We start from the raw sequence: 18,876 nt of genomic DNA, 5'->3' as shown, positions 1-18,876 counted from the left end.
TCAGTGGCATATTATTGTGTCTCTTTGCCTCTGATTCTGCAACACTTGTGTTTCCGCTGGCTGACTCCCACGTTTGGCTGACTACTCCATAGACTCTTACTCTCTGGCTTTGTCTCACTATTCCTCTGGCGCTTACCCCTCCAGCTTTGTCTGACTACTCGTCTGGCTCTTTTTTTATTGGCTTGGCTATAATCCTATGTGCTGGCACTTATTATCTAGCTTTATATGACCACTCTCTGCCCAAAGCAACATTGTGTGTTCCCTGTGTATTCCAGCTTCCCAGCCCGAGCACTGAACAGCCAGATCTGTTCCATTTGTCCAGCCATGTCCATAGCCAAATTGTAAACTGTGCATGGCCAGTTTTCACACCACACATATCAGTCTAATCTTGGTAGACGTTGCTGGTTCTTCTTTTAAATGTTTGAGGCTTCTTTGCATCAGAGGACACAACACCAATCATTGTGCTCTCTGTGAAATTCATATGCTTCTTACGTAAAGAGAAAGGTTGAGAGGTGAGAGAGTCCTGAGTCAGAGTCGCAAAAATGGAAACAGCACATAGCTGCCGTATTGTCTTCTTCCCTCTGATCTCTTCCGATTGCTAATCCTTCTTTCATATCCTAATGAATATGACTCAGGCAATGCTTTTATCAGCACAGTACACGGTGTACCTGCATCTTAGCTTTCACAACAAAGCCCTAATCAGTGTGGAAAAAATACAAAATGGTACTTAATATGGTAGTAAAAAAGGCTAACGATTAAATTAGCAACATTTTTTTTTCTTTTAAGAATTGCTTTCATGTAGACAATGAACACATGATTTTAGCTTTATACACTCAGCACCTGTTACATATTTTTGCATGAGGATCGAGCTACAATGTGTATCTTACTTTCTACACAGCAGTACCTAGGGTAATTAGGTTAATTACTCTTAAAGTGGCTGGGTAATTCTTTTCGATGTTCCTTTTACCAGTGTTATAGTCAATCTAAGAGCAGATTTTACGTACATTTTTCTTGCTGTTTGTACACATGAACACATAGTGTAAGCTGTAGCAACCAATCAGATTGTAGCTTTTATTATTCTGGATACACTAGACTTTTAAAAGATGATCTCTGATTGGTTGCTCTGGGTTAGTGTACAGCCTTGTTCTCTTCACATATTTTTCAACAGAGCACATGGTGGTGGACTATAGCTCATGAGATCAGAATACAATGTTGTACACCAGCCAGTGATGCAACTCCAACCAAGCAAACAGGGTATGTTTCAAATTCTACCATTCCGAGTTGTTCGCTCGTTGCCGATTTTCGCTATACTGCGATTAGTCGCTTACTGTGCATGCGCAAGGTTCGCAGAGCGCATGCGCTTAGTTATTTTACACAAAAGTTAGGTATTTTACTCACGGCATAATGAAGCTTTTTCATCGCTGTGCTGATCGAAGTGTGATTGAAAGGAAGTGGGTGTTCCTGGGCAGAAACTGGCCGTTTTATGGGAGTGTGCGGAAAAACGCAGGCATTCGAGTTGCAAAACGCAGTAGTGGCTGGAGAAACGGGGGAGTGGTTGGGCAAACGCTGGGTGTGTTTGTGACGTCAAACCAGGAACGAAAAGGACTGAGCTGGTCGCAATGGCTGAGTAAGTCTGGAGCTACTCAGAAACTGCTAAGAAATTTCTATTCGCAATTCTGCTAATCTTTCGTTCGCACTTGTGCTAAGCTAAGATACACTCCCAGAGGGCGGCGGCTTAGCGTGTGCAATGCTGCTAAAAGCAGCTAGCGAGCGAACAACTCGGAATCACCCCCATAGTCCAATACCCACAGAAACTTGAGTGCTGATAGCATCATGGCTGTCACACATTTATTACTGGTCAGTGACTTAAGGCCATATAGACCACTCTCTCCGCAGTGAGTAGAAGTTTCAAAGTATAGTTTATGGTCACATAAATTGCAAAGAGGAAAAACAACTCTTTTTTATGGGGCACTCTTAGAATAAAAATTTATGACTGAATAAAAGTCAATGAAATCGATCCTTTATAGGCATATCTTATGTTGCAATTCATAAACATCACATAATAGCCAACCTTTAACAGCGGACTGAAAACAAAACAAAACTCAATTCAGCCATTTCCAACCCTGGATCAGGATTTGTCTGACTCTAGATAAGCCAAATGGACAGTATATGGGGGGTCATTCCGAGTTGATCGCACGTAGCAACTTTTTGCTGCCCGTGCGATCATCTAGACGCCGCCTATGGGGGAGTGTATTTCTGCATAGCAGGGCTGCGAATGCTTGTGCAGCCCTGCTATACAAAAAAAGATTCCTGTAAAACAAGACCAGGGTAAGAGTTACTTACCCTGTGTGATTGATCCAGCGATGCATGTCCCGGGATTGACGTCAGACATCCGCCCTCCAAACGCCTGGACACGCCTGCGTTAGACTCACCACTCCCCGAAAACGGTGAGTATCTGTCCTGGAATGCCTCCCTGCTGTCAATCTTCTTGCGATCGCGCTAGCGATCACTTTCTTCTTTCTTCTGGTCGTTGCCCGGCGACGGCTGTTACTGGGCAATGACACGCGTGCGCTTTGCGGGCACTGCGCAGCCGCAGTCCCGCCCCGTTTGCACCGCTGTAACAACCAGCAGTGTGCGAACGGGTCGGAATGACCCCCATGGTGCAGACATAGGGCCTAATTCAGTAAGGATTGCAAATTCTGCTTTGTTTCTGATCGCGCCACCGTGTTTCTGATCGCGCCACCGTGATCACGCCACACCACGCCTCCCGTTTCATTGGGGCTGCCATGTTTCTGATCGCGCCACAGTGATCACGCCACACCACGCCTCCCGTTTCAGTGGGGCCACCCCCGCAGCGCTTCGTCTCCGCCTAAGAAACGGAACCTTGCCACCCCCACCCCGCGAATGCCTCTGCCTGATTGACAGGCAGAGACAATCACGTTTTCTGCGGCACCCCGCAGAAAATGCGGGCGCGTGCACAGGACGGGCGCTTACTGCGATCCAACTTAAATTAGGCCCATAGTTCAAAAACTCACAAACAGCCAAGGTAGAAGTCCCCATGTGGTGCCCAAAGTACTTTCCACAAAAAAATACAGGCAAATACAAAAGGGGGGAGCGATATTAGTGTACTGAGTCCCCAATCTGGGTACTTAGTCTGCGACCCGGTTAAGTTTGGCATTAGTGATAAGGGTGCTGTGGGCTGGCTCCAAAATACTCTGTCTCCCTGGAAGGGCTCTTTGTGGGTTAATTGTGCTTTTAACCTTTCCTGTGTGTGTGTGTGCTGTCACATTTTCATTATGTCAGGCAAAGAGTGTGTTCCTCTTCCCCAGGGAGCTCACTACTATGTACTCAGTGTAGTGCACCTTCTCAGGCTAGCAAGACTGAACCAGTGTGGCTGGATTCCCTCAAAGGAATGATTTCTAATATTTCTAATAAATTGTCCCGAAATGAGAAAGAGACGCAATACTTAAGATAGTCTGTGGAAGAGATTATGAACAGAGACTCAGTCCCCAAACAAGTGTCTCAGTCCCTTGCCATTTGTCCACAAAAATGAACTCTGGCCCATATCCTGCAGTCTGACTCTGATGCTGAGGGGTCAGACTTGAAGGAGGGGGATTCAGAAGGGGGGGACGCTGCTTTGTCACAGGGAATACAGGCTCTTATAGAGGCTATCAGAGATGTGCTACTAATTCCTGATAAGGTGACAGAGGAGTGTGAGGAATCTTATTTTAATATAAAAATGAAGTCCTCACTCACTTTTCCTGTGTCAAAGGAATTGAATACCCTGTTTGAAGAACCATGGGTAAATCCTGATAAGAAATTTCAAATCCCTTAAAGGTTACTCTCATCTTTTCCTTTTCCTACTGAGTATAGGAAAAAATGGGAAAGTCCACCGATAGTGGATGCTTCTGTGTCCAGGTTGTCACGGAAGATTGTGTTACCCATCTCTGGTGCAGCTTTCCTGAAGGACGATGCTGATCATAAGATTGAGACTACACTCAAATCCTGGTACACAGTGGCTGGGGTGGCTCAAAGACCCACTATAGCATGTGCGTGGATTACAAAAGCCATTGCTAAATGGTCGGGAAATCTTATTGAAGGGTTGGATTTCCTATCTAGGGGGGAGGTTGTGTTACTCCTGCAACATATACAGGACTCTGCGTTCTTTATGGTGCAAGCCAGAAAAGAAGTAGGTTTGCTTAATGCACGTACCACTGCTATGGCAGTGTCAGCACGCAGGGGCTTGTGGTTACGCCAGTGGACTGCGGACACGGACTCCAGGAAAGGCGTGGTTGGCCTACCCTTCACAGGAGAGGCCTTATTTGGAGATGAACTGGACAAATGGATCTCCAAAGCTACTATGGGTAAGTCCACATATCTTCCTTCTGCAGCTCCCCCAACCAGGAAGACCTACTCAGGACCTACCCTACAGTCCTTTCGGACTGCCAAATTTAGGGCAAAGTCAGAGGATCTTCTACTGCCACCAGAGGTACTAGAGGTAAACCACGCAAACCAGCAGCTGCCGGTTCTCAGGAACAGAGCTCCAGTTCTGCTTCCTCAAAGCTTTCTGCATGACGGTGGACCGTGTGGCCTGGAAGACTGGCAGGTGGGAGCCCAACTAAAGAATTTCAGTCACATGTGGACAGCATCATGCCAGGATCCCTGGGTCATAGATCTTATTTCCCATGGATACAGACTGGAGTTTCAGGAGCTCCCTCCTCACAGATTCTTCATAACAAGCTTACCAGCTTCACAAGAGGCAAGTATAACCTTACATGATGCCATTCAAAAACTGGTACCGACTCAGGTCATTGTTCCAGTTCCACCTCATCTGCGCAACAAGGGGTACTATTCCAACTTGTTTGTGGTACCGAAACCGGATGGTTCGGTGAGACCGATTTTGAATCTAAAGTCGTTGAACCCGTACTTACGAGTGTTCAAATTCAAGATGGAGTCTCTGAGAGCGGTGATCTCAGGTCTGGAGGAGGGCAAATTCCTAGTGTCTCTGGATATCAAGGATGCGTACCTTCACATTCCGATCTGGCCACCTCCCCAAGCTTATCTACGCTTTGCACTACAGGACTGTCACTACCAGTTCCAGGCCCCGCCATTTGGTCTCTCCACAGCACCGAGGGTGTTCACCAAGGTGATGGCAGAGATGATGTTTCTCCTTCGCAAGCAGGGAGTGAACATAATTCCGTACCTGGACGATCTTCTGATAAAGGCATCGTCCAGGGAAAGGTTGTTGGACAGCAGTGGGATCACAACCAGACCACTCCTGGATCATGGGTGGATTCTAAATCTTCCGAAATCTCAATTAGAGCCAACTCGGAGGCTCCCATTTCTGGTAATGATACTGGACACAGAGTTGCAGAAAGTTTTTCTTCCATTGGAAAAGGCATTGGTAATCCAGTCGATGGTTCGGGATGTCCAGAAGCCAACCCGGATGTCGGTGCATCTATGCATTCACTTTCTGGGGAAAATGGTGGCCTCTTACGAGGTGCTTCAGTACGGAAAGTTTCATGCGAGGCCCTTACAGCTGGATCTGTTGGACAAATGGTCCGGATCGCATCTTCACATGCACCAGATCATCCATCTGTCGCCAAAGGCCAGGATCTCCCTTCTGTGGTGGCTTCAGACTTCTCACCTAATCGAGGGCTGAAGGTACGGGATTCAAAATTGGATTCTGCTAACCACAGACGCAAGCCTCAGAGGTTGGGGAGCGGTCACCCAGGGGGTGCAGTTTCAAGAAAGATGGTCAAGTCAGGAAGTCGTCCTTCCAATCAACATTCTCAAACTCAGGGCTGTATACAACGCCCTTCTGCACGCCTCATATCTTCTTCAAGATCGTGCCATTTAGGTTCAGTCGGACAATGTGACGGCAGTAACATACATAAACCGACAGGGAGGAATGAAGAGCAGTACAGCAATGTCAGAGGTATCAAGAATTCTCCTCTGGGCAGAGAAACACACTGGGGCATTGTCGGCGGTCTTCATTCCGGGAGTAGACAACTGGGAAGCACACTTCCTCAGCAAACACGACCTGCACCCGGGGGAGTGGGGCCTTCACCTGGAGGTGTTCAGGTGCTTGACACGTCGATGAGGATGTCCACAAATAGACATGAGCATCTTGTTGAGACGAGAGGCCATCAAGTGGTATTGTTCCATGTCGAAAGACCCACAGGCAGTGGAAGTGGACACTCTGACGACTGGGTCTATCAGATGGTGTACGTGTTCCCTCCACTTCCGCTGATCCCAAGAATTCTGAAAAGAATAAAAAGGGAAAAAGTTCAAGCAATTCTCATTGCTCCAGATTGGCCAAGAATGGCCTGGTACGTGGACCTTCTGGAGATGCTCCTGGAAAATCCGTGGCCTCTTCTGCAACAGGGCCCGTTCGTCTATCAAGACTTGACATGGCTTCGTTTGACGGCATGGAGGTTGAAAGGCTTCTAGCCAGAAGAGGGATTCCTGACAAGGTCATCCCGACTATGATTCAAGCCAGGAAGGGGGTAATGTCTAAACATTACCACCGTAGTAGGAAGAAATATGTCTCTTTGTCTGAGAGCACGAAATATTCTGCTGTGAAATTTCATCTGGGACGATTCCTGCTTTTTCTGCAGTCGGGTGTGGGTGTGGGCCTACGTCTGGGCTCCATAAAAGTCCAGATTTCGGCCTTGTCTATTTTCTTTCCGAAACAATTGGCGTCTCTTCCTGAGGTCCAGACGTTCTTGAAAGGGGTTCTGCACATCCAGCCTCCCTTTGTGCCTCCCACGGCACCTTTGGATCTCAATTTGGTGCTGCAGTTCCTCCAATCGGACTGATTTGAACCTTTACAGGAAGTAAACGTAAAATATCTTACATGGAAGACCGTCACACTGTTGACCTTGGCTTCAGCAAGACGTGTGTCAGAACTGGGGGTGTTGTCTCACAAGAGTCCCTATTTAATCTTCCATGAAGACAGAGCTGAACTCAGGACTCGTCAGCAATTTCTTCCTAAGGTGGTGTCGGCGTTTCACATCAACCAATTGTGGTTCCAGTTCTGACCGACGCCTCTGTTACTTCAAAGTCTTTGGATGTTGTGAGGGCTTTTAAAGTGTATGTGAAGAGAACGGCTCATCACAGGAAATTGGACTCGCTGTTTGTTCTTTGCGATCCTAATAAGATTGGGTGTCCTGCTTCAAAGCAGTCTATTGCACGCTGGATCAGGCTCACTATCCAGCATGCTTATTCCATGGCAGGCTTGCCGGTTCCAAAACCTGTACAGGCCCACTCTACTAGGTCAGTGGGCTCTTCGCGGGCGACTGCCCGGGGTGTCTCGGCTTTACAGTTCTGCCGAGCAGCTACTTGGTCAGTTCGAATACATTTAAAAAGTTTTACAAGTTCGATACCTTGGCCTCTGAGGAACTTCAGTTTGGTCAATCAGTTCTGCAGTACCCTCAGCACTCTCCCACCCAGTTTGGGTGCTTTGGTACTTCCCCATGGTACTAAATGGATCCCCAGTATCCTCTAGGTCGTAAAAGAAAATAGGATTTTAATTACCTACCAGTAAATCCTTTTCTCGTAGTCCATAGAGGATACTGGGGTGCTTCGTTCTTCCTGCACTGTTACTTGGTTAAGTATTGTTGTTTGGTTCAGCTGTTGCTGTTCCTGTTTCAAGTTTGGTTAGCATGGCTTTCCTCTTGTTTTTTGTGTGCTGGTTTGGAATCTCACCACTATCCTTTTATATTCTTCTCTCAAAGTATGTCCGTCTCCTCGGGCACAGTTTCCTAGACTGAGTCTGGTAAGAGTGGCATAGAGGGAGGAGCCAGCCCACACTATCAAATTTTTAAAGTGCCCATGGCTCTTGGTGGACCCGTCTATACCCCATGGTACTAAATGGATCCCCAGTATCCTCTACGGACTACGTGAAAAGGATTTACCAGTAGGTAATTAAAATCCCTTTATTTGCTAGTTAGAGTTACAGCACAGGTACCATTTATTATAAATAATAAAATGAAAGCACCAAACAGTGGGCCTGATTCAGATGTGGTTGTTCTGGCTGTTGCATTTGCTATCTTTTGCTGTACGCAATTGTGATTATATGTTGATTATGGGCAGAAGCTAACCTGAGCATAGGGACACCCACTGCTGTCTCTTCAATTCCGTTCACCACGTATATTTGTTGATACATCGGTTCCATCATCGCAAATTGGAACTTGTTGCAGGGTCTTGAGTGCCTCTGATGATGCGCAGGCTGAGCTTCTCTCCTGGGAAGCAGAAGGCTCGCCAGTAACAAGTAAGATCACAACTGCTAATTTATGCGCGCCCAGAAAATGCCTTCTGAACGGCCATGACATGCCTGCATTTGGCCAACCAATCCTCGTTACCACCCCCAAATGCTGTCTTCCTGTCACTAACTTTGCGACAAATTCCTTGGTGCGACCACTATAGCAATTCAATGGCTGCGCATGCGCACTGTGGCTCAGAGCAAGAAAACATCAGCTGATTTGCTTACAATAGCAGCATCTGAATGAGGGCCAGTATCCACTTCAGTTTAAATTAGCTTAGTAAAATTGCCATCACCACCTCTCTGGCAGGAAACATCACACCCTGGCTACACCTATAGTAAAATACTCTTTTCTTTCTTGGTAATGAAATTGGAGTTCTGCTGTTACAAGGGGATGCATTTAATTTGCCAGCTGTTGGGATCCCGGCGGTCAGGATACCGACAGTGAAATCCCGCTAGCTGACAATGCCGCCAGCGGCGAACCAGGAAAATCCCCATTTGGGGCATGGCGAACGCAGCGAGCCCGCAAAGGGACTCTTAGCACTCGCCCTGCTGCCGGCAGGGATGCCACTGTCGGGATATTGACAGCCGGCATCCCGTCCGCCGGTAAAACATACTGAATCCGCAACAAGTGATGTCCCACTTCCACAAGTCACTCGACCACCTCCGAGTTGTAGTATGATAACTTGCTCTGATAAAAGCAGATAAACAGAATTGCTAGCTGAAATCTCCATTTGTTACAAAACACCAAACAGTAAACAGCTGTCACATGTGTCATATTTAATTGATGTCATAGAACACCTTATAAATGTATTTTGTTTTATCTAACTAATGAAAATTGATTCTCCAAATCAATTATCCAGCTTGAAAATTATATGCAATTGTTGTGCTTTGTGGCCTACAGTATATTTGTGTTTTATTTGTCTCCCTTAATTTTTGGGCTTCCTTGTGTAACGTTACATTATGTAAGAAGATGTATTTGCTGCTTGCTGTTAATCTGGTGTTAAATTGTCTACACGAGAAAACGTTTTTTTAGTTATATTTTTCTGGTGAACAGCGTGCAGTCCTCACATTCAGGCTAAATAGCTTGTTATCCTGATGACATTGACCTAAACAAGTCAGCGTAGTTATGGTAACCTCCTACTTGCAGCTCAGTGTAGTGTTAAATGGTTCACTTTGCTGGGCTTGCTACGTCCGTCAGAGCGGTAATGGCACAGTCACCACATATATGAGTAATTATACTGTCCTGTTCCTTAATCTAAACAGTAGTATGCCCCTGGTTACTGTTTTCTTTTATTCTAAAAGATATATGGCTAATTTTTAACATTAGCCTTATAGACACTTCAGTATTTGTTTTGTGTATAATGATTACCCAGGCTGTATTTGACCTGTCAGTATCTTGCAGCACGCTGAAGACTTGAACAGTTATAGAGTGAAATCACACTTAATACTGCTGCATGCTATAATTGTTGGATAAAATACAAAACACAGTACAGTATATAAGGCAGGGCCGAAATTTTCGTCACCCAGGGCAAGACAGTAATTTGCCCACCCCCCCACCCGTCACACTAAAATAATCAGATTAATATTAAGAAAAAAAGGGTGTACTATTGGACGATATTGCCCCATGTGCCCCAAATGCCCTAAGCGTCTCTGGGGGTCATTCCGAGTTGATTGCTCGCTGTCGATTTTCGCAGTGCAGCGATCAGGTGAAAAAAGGGCAAAACTGCACATGCGTATGCACCGCAATGTGCAGGCACGTCGTATGGGTACAAAGCGGTTCGTTGCTGAGCGATGGATTTAACAAAGAATCCATTCGTACAGCTGATCGCAGGGAGGTTGACAGGAAGAGGGCGTTCATGGGTGTCAACTGACCGTTTTCTGGGAGTGCTTGGAAAAACGCAGGCGTGTCCGGGCGTTTGCTGGGCGGGTGTCTGACGTCAATTCCGGACACAAACAGGCTGAAGTGATCGCAAGGGCTGAGTAAGTCCAGACCTACTCTGAAACTGCACAAAATGTTTATGCAGAGCTTGGCTGCAAAGGCGTTCGCACACTTGCAAAGCGAAAATACACTCCCCCGTGGGCAGCGACAATGCGTTTGCATGGCTGCGAAAAGTTGCTAGCGAGCGATCAACTCGGAATGAGGGCCTCTGTCACATGCCCCCCCCACAGTGTGTTCCACTACATGCCCCCATGTGTGTCCCCATACATTGCACTGCATCACTGCACTACATCATTACATTACATCAGTACACTACATGCCCCTATACGTTGCACTACATCACTAAACTACATCCCCATACACGCTGCACTACATCACTACACTAGATGCCTCTATACACTGCACTACATCCTCCAACATGCTGCATTGCATCACTGCACCACATGCCCCTATACACAGGGTTGGCTCTAGGCCTACTAGCGCCCTAAGCGAGAAAATTTCGAAGTCCCCCCCCCCACGCTCCTGGGAAAGTGGGTGTGGCCTCACAACTTTATATAATCAAACTATAAATAAATATATTTTCACACCCCCTCTACACACATAATTATCAGCCTTACACATATCACCCACAGTAGTGTTCCTTGCACATAATGTCTCCAGTATAGTGCCAGACACATAATGACCTCAGTAGTGCAGTGCCAGATACACATACGCCCTCAGTATTGCCAAATACACATACACCCCCAGTAGTGCCAAATACACATTATATGCCTCCAGCAATGCCAGATACACATATGCTCCCAGCATTGCAGTACCAGATACAAATTATATGCCCCCACAGTGAAAGATACATATTAAATGTCCCCACAGTGCCAGATACACATTATATGCCCCAGAGTACCAGGTACACATAGGTCCCCAGTAGTGCAGTGCCAGATACACATTATATGCCCCCAGCAGTGCAGTTCCAGATACACATTATATGCCCCCAGCAGTGCCATATACATATTATATGCCCCCAGCAATGTCAGATACACATTATATGCTCCCAGCAGTGCCAGATACACATTATATGCCCCCAGCAGTGCCAAATACACATTATATTCAGATACACATTATATGCCCCCAGCAGTGCCAGATACACATTATATGCCCCGAGCAGTGCCAAATACACATTATATGCCCCCACAGTGCCAAATACACATATGCTCCCAGTAGTACAGTGCCAGATACACATATGCCCCCAGCAGTTCAGTGCCAGATACACATTATATGCCCCCACAGTGCCAGATACACATTATGTGCCCCCACAGTGCCAGATACACATTATAGGTCCACAGCAGTTCCAAATACACATTATTTGCCCCCACAGTGCCAGATACACATGATATGCCCCCACATTGACAGATACACATTATATGCCCCCACATTGTCAGATACATATTATATGCCCCCACAGTGCCAGATGCACATAATATGCCCCCACATTTTCAGATACATGTGTACTCACAGTGCCAGATACACATAATATGCCCCCACAGTGCCAGATACACATGCCCCCCACAGTGCCAGATACACATAATATGCACCCACAGTGCCAGATACACATAATATGCCCCTCATTGTCAGATACATGTATATTCACTGTGCCAGATACACATAATATGCCCCCACAGTGCCAGATACACATGCCCCCCACAGTGCCAGATACACTTGGCCATTATACAGTGCCAGATACATATGCCCCCCACACAGTGCCAGATACACATGCCCCCCACACAGTACCAGATACATATGCCCCCCAAACAGTGCCAGATACATATTCCCCCCAAACAGTGCCAGACACATATGCCCCGCACACAGTGCCAGATACACATGCCCATCACACAGTGCCAGATACACATGCCCATCACACAGTGCCAGATGCATATGCCCCCCACACAGTGCCAGATACATATGCCCCCCAAACAGTGCCAGACACATATGCCCCGCACACAGTGCCAGATACACATGCCCATCACACAATGCCAGATACACATGCCCATCACACAGTGCCAGATACACATGCCCATCACACAGTGCCAGATACATATGCCCCCCACACAGTGCCAGATACACATGCCCATCACACAGTGCCAAATACACATGCCCCCATTGCTGCTTCTGTGTGAGGGGAGGAGAGCGAGACGTGAACCTCTCCTGCCCCTCAGTAACAGTGCCTAAAAACAACCGCTGGTCTGCCAGCCAGTCAAAGCTTGCGCTCTGGCAGCAGCTGCCGCTGCCGGTCCGCGAGCTCTGATTGGCTGACGGACCGGCGGCTGATTAAAGCGTGGCCTTAGGAGAGGCCACGCTGGCCGGCCACCCTTAGGAGTCGGCGCCCAGCGTGGCCTCTCCTAAGGAACGTGCCTGGAGCCGGCCCTGCCTATACACTATCCACCTACATGCTGCATTACATCACTACACTACATGCACCTATACACTGCACTACATACTTTATATGCTACCCTACATCACTACACTACATCCCCCTATATGCTACATTACATTCCCCTACACGCTGCACTACAACACGATACTACATGCCCCTAGTATATACTGCACTACACCACTACATCTTCTTCTATGCTACACTACATCCTCTCATCTGGGAGAGAAAGGGAAGGTTGAGACTGCTATCTGTGAGCACAGTGCAGATAATAAAGTCTGTTTTTAAACTTGCCACAAAGCTGCTGTAATTCCCTGTTTCTAGGGATAGTGATAATCGGTGAGAGTTGGAGGTTGTCCAGGCTCTAAGTTTGTACTGCCAAGTGGATGGCTGGCAAAGTGAGCCTTTGATTTCTGTAATGTCAGTGACTACACCTGTTAAGAAGCAGATGTCTGGAGCAGCGTGTCCTCTCAATGGTGTGTAGCCTGCAATTTGTTATTGGTTGGTGCCAGACAGGCAGACAGGATCGTAAGATGCTGGAGGACACATCGCCAACAGCCCACTTCTATAGCTTGCACGCTGCACCACACGCTAGTCGCTGCACTGCACGGCAAACAGTAGAGTCCGAGACAGGAACAGGCATAAGGGAGGTCCCAGGAATTGGAGCTCACTCGCACAGGATCAGAGTCAGCAGGAAGCGGTTAACATACCGCCAGTCGGGATCCTGCCGGTCACAATACCGACGTCAAAATCCCAACAGGCGGTGAAATGCCGCTGCCGCAATACCGGCAGCAAAGGCTATTCTCCCTCTGTGAGTGCTAACGACACCCATAGAGGAAAAAAATAACCTGTGGCGAGTGCAGCACTGCCGGTACCCTCCTCCTACTCCCTGCTCCTCTTTATCCTCTCTGTTCTCCTTTAAATACTGGGCCTGGTTACGGCCCTGTACAAGGCCTAGTTCAGAAATGTATGCGAACTAGATGGCTTACGTACATCTCCAATGTTTATTGATCTGCACACGTGCAGGATCTGTACTGTTCATGTGCAGATCTGTGTCTGTGATGATGACTGCCATGCTGCGGTCATTTGGGGGGAAAGAATGGGGAGTGACGGCCAGCGTTTCAGGAAACAGGGCCATACCGATCCCATTTCTGGGTCGCGCCAAGGCCAGTGGGGGATACGGTCATTAGGTCGACACAGCTTAGGTTGACAGTCATTAGGTCGACCACTGAAGGTCGACATGCATTAGGTCGACATGGTCAATAGGTCAACATGGTCAATAGGTCGACATGGTCAATAGGTCGACATTTACTAGTTTGACAGGTCAAAAGGTCGACATTAGTTTTTCACATTTTTTTTCTTAATTTTTTGGATTTTTTCATACTTAACGATCCACGTGGATTATGATTGGAACGGTAACCTTGCCTGAACCATGGCTAGTGAAACGAGCCATACGAGGGGACACGGTGCACTAATTGGGGTTCCCCGTCACTTTACAAAGAAAACTACACCAAAAACAGTAAAAAAAAACCATGTCGACCTTTTGACCTGTCAACCTACTACATGTCGATATAATGTCTATGTCGACCTATTGTCTCTGTCAACCTAATGAATGTCGATCTTCCATGGTCGACCTAATGACTGTCGACCTAAGTTGTGTCTATTCAACGACCCATACCCGGCCAGTGGCTGTATCCTTGGGTGCTTAACTGGCCCTGGCAGCGTGAAAGCACCAGCCATCCTGTGTAACCTGGGTATTATTCAGATGACTGACACTCACACAGTGGAGGTGATCTGATGCTGTGTGTTGTGACGCAGCAGTGGATCAAAGAAGCCAACGGGAGGCGTCTATTTACACAAGATGCCTCCTGCGGCATTTGCATATTTCCGTACAGCAGCTGCAAAAGCTGCTGCTGAATGAACTGCGTCCATCTCTAAATCAGGCCCACAGTACGCAGAATAAACAGGTCACAGTGATATAAAGTTCTTGAAACAATAAATTAAATATTTATATGTATCTAGACATAGACCAAGAAAAGAATATGGATTAATCAAATATGGGAGGTCTGATTCATAAATAGGCATGGCTTATTTACAGTACCAGTCAAAAGTTTGGACACACCTTCTCATTCAATGGTTTTTAATTATTTTAATTATTTTCTATATTGTAGATTAATACTGAAGACATCAAAACTATGAAAGAATACATATGGAATTATATTGTAAATAATAAAGTGTTAAACAAATCAAAATATGTTTTATATCTTAGATTCCTCAAAGTATCCCCCTTTTGCTTTGATGACAGCTTCACACACTCTTGGCATTCTCTCAATCAGCTTCATGAGGTAGTCTCCTGGGCTACTTTTTCTGGACCTCCCCATAACCTCCCTGCTTATGAAATACACACTAGGGGACTGAGGGGGCAATTCACACCTGATTGCTCCTCTGCCAATTTGCAGAGGTTTGCGATCTGAAAGCCGCCGCCCAGAAAGCGTGAAAACCCGCCCCGTGCAAGTCTGTGTACGCCTTGCGAAAATCCCTGCGAACGCTGGTCAGTTGCAAATCCGTTCGCAACTCACTCACCATCGAATGATTTTTCCAATCAGTGCGTAGCCCAGGACCTACTCCTACAGTGCGATAGAATTATGGCTGATCAGGGCTGGAGTTGCCGCCACACACCCTCCCTGAAAAACGCTTGGCCATGCCTGCATTTTTCCTGACGCTCCCAGAAAACGGGCAGTTACCACCCTCAAACACCGGCTTCCTGTGAATTAACTTGCGTACTTCTAGCGATCCAAAAAGTTGCTGGATTTTTTTGCAGTTTGGCCTCACGTGCGCGCGCACTATGATCCATTCGCATGTGCAGTCGATAATTGTCCACCTTGCTAATCCGCACAACAGCGATCAGCTCTGAATCAGGCCCTGAGTGCGTTCTACACCAATAACTGTAGTTCATTTGCGCATGCCCAGGAAAGTGGGTGCATGCATATGCGCTGTAAACCAGGCATCTATACGGGTTCACTACGATCTGCCGGCGGCCAGCCTCCCGGCGACCAGCATACCGGCGCTGGGAGGCCGGCCGCCGGCTTACCGACAGTGTGGCGAGCGCAAATGAGCCCCTTGCTGGCTCGCTGCGCTCGCCACGCTACGGGCACGGTGGCACCCTATGTGCGCCACACTATTTTATTCTCCCTCCAGGGGGGTCGTGGACCCCCACGAGGGATAATAAGTATGCCGGCTGTCGGGCTCCCGGCGCTGGTATGCTGGTCGCCGGGAGCCCGACCGCCGGCATACTGAAGACCACCCATCTATACTACTGGCACACCTGTACATGCAATTGCAGCTCTTTTAATGTATGCAAATTGTACCTTCATTTACAGAACAATTGTGGTAAACTCTGCATTAACCCTTATTTGTGAGGGAAAAATAACTGATGTTATTCATATTCTAATGAATAAATGATTCACTATTATTATACTTTCTTTAGAAAGCACCAAGACATTGAAGAGATAATGCAAATAAATAACATACAATAACATGACACAGAAGCTAAAGATGACTCAATAAAGTGCAAATGAGCTTATAATGTAAGAGGTGTGGGGAATAAGTGATGTATAAGGCAGTGGAATAACAACTGTAGCTATTAGTGTGAAGGGGATGCGTCTATGTGACGGGCGGTGAGGAGACATCACAAGAATGTGTTACGGATTTCATGTTCCCGGAGACCTGCGCTGCACTACCGACCAACAGGGACTATTCCCACTCGTGGGTGTCCATGACAACCATAGAGTGTGAATAGAACGTGTGGTGAACGTAACGAGCCCGCAAGGGGCTTCATTGTGCTCACCCACCCGCCAGCCATCTATCAGCCGGGTTCCCTCACACATACCCAACCCGTGGGAAAAGCGTGAAGCTATTGTAAGGCAGACTCAATGTTATCCGGCAATACTAAAGCCACCATTGTAGAAACCATAAGAGAATCAGCTGCTGGCAAACCTTTTTAGCTTTACATTTAGGGGGTCATGCCGACCCGTTCGCACGCAGCGGTTTATCGCAGCGGTGCGAACGGGTGCGGAATGCACATGCGCGGCGGCCACAGTGCGCGTGCGCGACGTTGCCTGGTGACGGGGGTCGCCGGGTTACGTCGTGGCTACCGATGGAAGCGGTCGCAGAGCCGACCGCACAGAAGATTGACAGGAAGAAGGCGTTCCAGGGCGGATCCGGACCGTTTGGAGCCGTTTTCGGGGAGTGGTGAGTAAAACGTAGGCATGTCCAGGAGAACGGAGGGCGGAGGAGTGACGTCAAAGCCGGGCCCATCATCTCTGGACCCATCGCACAGGGTAAGTAGGTATAGGCCTAGTCTACTTTTGCTTGAAATTTTTTTAGCTTAGCAGGGCTGCACAAGCGATCGCAGCCCTGCTAAGCTAAAATACACTCCCCCATAGGTGTGGACTATTGATCGCAGCAGCAGCAAAAAGTTGCTGGCTGCGATCAACTCGGAATGACCACCTTAGTGAGGATATATTTTTAGTAAGGGTAGGAGATGGTTTAAGAGAGGAGATGGCCTAAAGCATGTGCAGGCTCCGTGCGGGTCAGCTCCCCTCTGGCAGTGCAGCGCAAGTCTCCAGGAACTTGACATCCGTGCCACATTCTTGTAATGTCTCTCTGTCATTTTTCCAGTGATTTCTGCTGCTCTGCAGCTACGGCTTATACAGGACTCTGAAGAGGTAAGTATAATTATGAGTGTGCTGTGTGGGTACCGCACACCCTGCACCCGTTATAAATACGCCAATGGTAAGATAAGTGACCTGCATCCTTTAATCTTTGTCTGTAGCGAGAACAGAAGCAAAACATCCGTAAAGCGTTTTCATAAATTAGAAGGGAAATGTGTTATGTCATTCATTGGCCAACAAAAGACTGGTTTACACAACATCCAGTAGTATAAGACATTTTCGCTGCAAACACAAACATGTTATAATTTGGAATACATATGGGAGACCGGTGGCACGGGTTACATTCCCACTCGGGTGGTATCCTGGATCCTGAACGCCGGGATCCCGACAGCCGGAATATTAACTGCATTCCTATAATTTATTCTGAGACTTAATGGATCATTTATTACACTGTCTTCATTTGCAAGTGTGCACATATGTACACATAGCACATCACTCACTTCCTGGTCTTTATAACATTACTGTAAAATAATAGTGCGATTCCCTCCTGCCTGAAAAAAACCATTCACTGACCCAGTTGTTCCCACTTCGGGGTGCCCTGGGATGGTGGTCCAGGAACAACTTATATTATTTATGGTCAATGTAATAGGCAAATCCAGCGTTTGTGCCATCCAGTCCTTAAATATGTGGACAAACAGAAGCAAGCCCTATCCCTCACCACATATCTGAACCTAAGGATGACATATAAACACCATTTATTTTTTTCTACATTTTTTCAATAAGAAACTTTAGGGTTCCGTGGAAAAAAACCTGATACTGTAGGATGCCATGATTCAAAAAAGTTTGGGAACCGCTGCACTAAAATATAAGAAGAGGGCTTTATCATAAAAGTAGACAGGTTGCATCAAAGAATAGCATTTGTACTTGTACACACTGTAATAGTAAATGAGCTTTTATGGCCACAGTACTGACATATAAAGCAACAATGAAACCTGGAAGGTTTCCATACATCACTTGTGACTGGTTAATCTCAGCATTCGTGCCCTTTAGGAATGAGGAATGACAAGGCTGGCTGCAAGCTTTTCAACAAAGGGAATGAATTATGCTAAGTTTCTTACAGAGAACAGAGATGATATCCCTGAAGGTTTGAAGGATCCAAATGTGTCTTCTCAGCGGTGGTTTGTTAAAAAGATTGTGTGAAAACTCTAAGCCTAATACCTCTAAAATAGAGAGAGATTTCTGACATAGCCGAAGTTTTCTGACATACAGTAGCAGAAGCATCTATAGTTGGTGCAAATTCATCCAAGGCACCTGTTCTCATGAAATTGCAAAGACTGGAGAACAAACTCATGAGACTGGTAGCCAGGGGGTTAAATGCAGGAGACTATGGGGTTTGACAGTAATGCCTATATAATTAGAGAACGCAAAGGTGCATAGAATTTACAGAACAGATGATAGCTGTGGTTGTATGTATGTATTTTACGATGTATACTTACCTTGCAATTTAGTATACTAGTTAATACTTCCAATGCAGAAATCATGTGGTTGTCATCATTGCCATGAACACAAT

The 18,876-nt window shown here is 46.8% G+C and overlaps 1 protein-coding gene across 3 annotated transcripts in view; it reads left to right on the top strand.

The window, feature by feature from the left end:
• The window catches only part of SGSM2 (small G protein signaling modulator 2), a 765,216-nt gene that overhangs the window by 290,077 nt on the left and 456,263 nt on the right, over positions 1 to 18,876 (top strand). The window lies entirely within an intron of this gene.

The sequence above is a fragment of the Pseudophryne corroboree genome, chromosome 2 (genome assembly GCF_028390025.1).
Source record: "Pseudophryne corroboree isolate aPseCor3 chromosome 2, aPseCor3.hap2, whole genome shotgun sequence".
NCBI classification, from domain to species: Eukaryota; Metazoa; Chordata; class Amphibia; order Anura; family Myobatrachidae; genus Pseudophryne; species Pseudophryne corroboree.
The sequence above is the reverse complement of the archived record's forward strand: the minus strand, read 5'-3'. Positions and strand labels throughout refer to the sequence as shown.